The sequence below is a fragment of the Eutrema salsugineum genome, unplaced genomic scaffold, assembly GCF_000478725.1.
Source record: "Eutrema salsugineum unplaced genomic scaffold, Eutsalg1_0 scaffold_4, whole genome shotgun sequence".
Lineage (NCBI taxonomy): Eukaryota > Viridiplantae > Streptophyta > Magnoliopsida > Brassicales > Brassicaceae > Eutrema > Eutrema salsugineum.
Window position 1 is genome coordinate 8,427,979 of NW_006256686.1, and position 4,316 is coordinate 8,432,294.

A 4,316-nucleotide genomic window follows, 5' to 3' on the forward strand; every position below is an offset into this window, starting at 1 on the left:
GATGATCTTGGTATGAATTCGGGACACAAATGTGGGTCCAAATGAAAAACAATCATTCATGGATATGTCAAAGGAGCAGACGGATGATATTGGAGAACATGTGGACATTCCTTCCATGGATGGCAGCCACCACCAACCATCAACCGCAAGCCTTGTGTCCCCAATCACCGTCGGTGATGATTGTGCTCCTAACATCACCAATAATCTTTAGTGGAAGGGAATTGTTTTCATGCGAAGTGTTTGATAATGTCTTGTGTTTTTTTTTTTCAAGTTTAATGTTGTAATAATACTTAATGGGTTTCTCCTTTCAAGTCAGTTGGGTTATTTTGAATTTTTCATAATGGAATAATGTCTTTGCGCAAAAAAATTAGTTTTATTTGACGGAATTTAGATAATTTACATACAGTAGTTTGTTACAATTTTTAGAATAATCAATTCGAAAAAGACATTAATAACACTAGAAAGTAGAAAGTTGTTCCTCAACCTTAAATCTTTCTACCAACAGTCACATATACTCCTTCAGGATAATTGCCTCTGATGTTTGTGCTCTTTGTGCTCTGAGTGAGTCCAAAGATATTTTCCAAATGAAGTTTGATAATTTCTGTTTTCTTCTTTATTTCAAAATGTGTTCTTTTATACATATATATATATATAAATATATAAATAAATATATATATATATATGTATTTTTAATTGTTAATTAACTTTATTAATTGTAAAGATTTTAATTATAAATCATTTTCATTATTTTGATTATAAAGTTATTTCTACTGATATTTGTTTTTATTTGAATATGAATAATAAATGTATAGTTTCAACACTTTTGGAATCAAAGGTAACAAATGCTAAAAAATAAATCAAGACTACTGAAAGCCGAACTGCGCTAATCACACAAACAAAAATTCTTATGCATGAAAATTTATTGGTACCTTTCGATATTGTTGACAAAGTTCAACATAAAATCTAGAATGAGAATCAAAATCAGCGACAATTGTTCTTAGTTATATTGAAGAGCATGTGAGCGTCCCTTTCTTGTTTGATCGATTGCATGTGTGTTCTTTTTCATGAAAATTACCACGTCTTACATGATGCTTGTTATAAGTTTCGCCATAATTTATTAGGTAGGCTGTTGTGTTATTAACTTATTTTGGCTAGCATGATCACTAAGTAAACAGACCGTGCGAGAAATTTGGATATATGCAAAATTACATCATCAATACTACATAGTATCCAAAGCAATATTTTTTCAAGACTAGTAAAGTATTTTACCTAGATAAGGAATTTTGATTTTTATGATCACGTTGAAGTTTAAACATGATGTGATATACCAAATTCGGCCTAAATCCATAAAATCCAAGAAAAAACTCTAAATCTTATTAAAGGCAAAAATGTCTGTTTTCCTCAAACTCTAGCCCTAATGAGCTCGCCCCTTGCTCTATATAAGGTGGAGACATGTTTTCTAAGAGCCACAGAGAGAATTCTCAGTGAAGCTCCCTACAAAAATTGTCTTAGACCAGCCAGCCATCAAAAGAGAAAAACTGTAGAAATAGTTTTGAGCGAGCATCTTGTTGGGCAGATCGCAATCAGATCAGGAAGAGTTAAGTGGCGATCAGCACATCTCTGGAAAGTACTCATGGCAAAGTAGCCATAGCAGTTGACCAATCATCATTAGGGATGTTAGCAAGCCCTTTTCTCGTCAAACCAGAAGGAAAAATATCATGATCTACATATCTTTCTGAACATCTAACAGTCCATATCGACATCCAGATCTTGATCGCAAGGTAACACACAAAAGTTACGGACTTGACTTCTGGGCCAAGAAACAATCCAAACCTGAAAAATGTTGAAACCCTAGTATATACTAATATAGTAATATATATATATATAAATATATATATATATATAGAGAGAGAGAGATAGAGAAAGATCTCACAAGAAAGTGATTTTTGGTTGTGTAGACTCATTTGTATCATTAAATACTAGACCGTCCTACAAAAACTGCCAAGGGACGCCGTGATCTCCTTGCCAAGAGATTCTTTTCAAACCATAAGTCTCTTTGACGTTCTCATAGCAATGACTATCATGACTTTTTCTATGTGTTGGATTTAGCATATATGAGTTTTGTGTATTTCATAGGTCCTTTTTTCTATGAAGGGTTTTTAGAAAAAAAAACTTCTTAACTGATCGTATAGAAACATCTCGAATGTAGAATCCCCTCAAGTAGTTCTTTAGTTATTCAACCCCTCCGTTTACAAAATCCACATTGTAGACAGATGGTTTATCAATAAAAAAACTTACATGAGGGGTTTTACATTACAAACATAGTTGATGAGTTTTTTTATCCATCTTTAGTTGAGGGAGGTTATTTCACTAAAAACTTTTATATAAATTGCTTTAAGTATAAATACAAACCCTATTATCATCTTTGGAGTTTTGGTAGATATTTCATGTTATTTGGATCAAAGAGTGCATTTGAATCAAAATTATGTTTTTGGATAAGTTTGGACGTCAGAAAGTTTTGCAATCAAAGAAGACTCTTTCACCGTCTGGTCATCTCAAACATTTGGACACCAAAAAGTGCAGACGACCAGCTTTCAAATGCAAATTGGTTTGGCAACATTCCAACGGTTAAATCTCTGATATTTCAGATGCACTGAAGAAATATGATGTTGCATTAAAGCACAAGCAAGTCAAGCAAAGAAGCAGGCTGGACCACCGCACCCATAGCCTGAGAGAACGCACTTGTGGCTAATACAACTCGACTCATTCTATTCTGTTGTGATCTTGAGAGTTACATGACTTCTTCTCTCTAAACCCGAAACGTCTCAAATGAAATAAAGACTAAAAATACATGTTTTTAGATCTTTCTTATGTATCTCTTTCATGCTTTCGACAGAGAACAACTCCTAGTCGCTTTATCCGATTTGTAGAGGAGTTCTTCTCGCCACTTTGTTCTTCAATAAGAGAAGTTGTCTTATTCTTTTACTTTACTGTTTTATTTTAAAACCAATGATGATGTTAACTCAATATGTATGAGTTATTCCCTTATTGGGTATAAGTTCATTAAAGGGCCCTCATGGAATGATTAACATCTACATTTTTATATTAGGATATCGAGTTTATCAATGGTTCTTTTGTTTATTTGATCATCTTGAACGCACAACAGTCATGTTTAATTACTGTTGTGCCCACAACAGTCATGTTTAATTACTGTTGTGCCCACAACAGTCATGTTTGAACCCACAAAAGTCATGGGCTAAGCATATATCCTTAAGTTCGAGTTACAGAACATCAAAAAGTTCTAACTAGATATTTGATGTTATCGATCATAATTCCAGAGAATTCCCTAATGTTCAGCGTTTTTTACTCTATTGTTTTACACCACTCTGCTTATTAGTTTAATCATTTGCTTGCTTTTCTTTTGCTTAGTTTCTTTTCAGTTATTAGCTACGAAATAGTAACACGAATGCCCCGTTTATTCGATTAGGTCTAGAATCGTTTTAGAAACCGATAAAAATCATAAAAATTCAAATCTATGTGGATTTGATTCCTAAATACGATTGCATTTGTATACTTGCAGCTTTGTTTTAGGATAACAATTGTTAGGACATTACTAACTACTTGATTAATGGAAATATAAGAAAAAAAATAGTACATGAATTCAAAAAAAAAAAAGAATTTGCTAATTAGAAGAATTATGTGAGATCCACAATATGATCCAAAAAATTATCTGCCTATATATAAGAGTTGACAAGACTTTTTTATATCCACAATTCTTAATTTTCTTGTCGTGATAAAGATATAAAAATATATAATATTACTAAATTTCATTGTACATGAAAAAATTTAGAGAATCACTTTTACTAAATAGAAAACTGAGGCTAAGGTAATAAAATAATTTTGTCTTAGTAGATATAATTTTTTTAAACTATAAATTTAGGTAAGCCCTAAACTTTTTTTTTTGGTCAAAGTCATAACTCTACTTAAATGCATTAGATACACATACATACATACGGATGTATATAATTTGGTCTAGTCAACTAAAAAAATAATTTTAACTATAACGGAAATGGCTAATAATTTCAAAAGGAAATAATTTCCGGGCAATGTAAATAAAGAAATCTTAACGGAGAAAATGGACACATTTTTCTTTCACTATATAAACAATTTCTCATCCCTTGGAAGTTATATAGGAACAACCCCCCCAATAAAAAAGAAAGGGACATAACAAAAGTTAAAAATACCAACCAAAAAAAGATGGTTAATTCATGAAAGCAGTCGCATAAGGACGATCCCCAAAGGAAAAAAAATTTTGG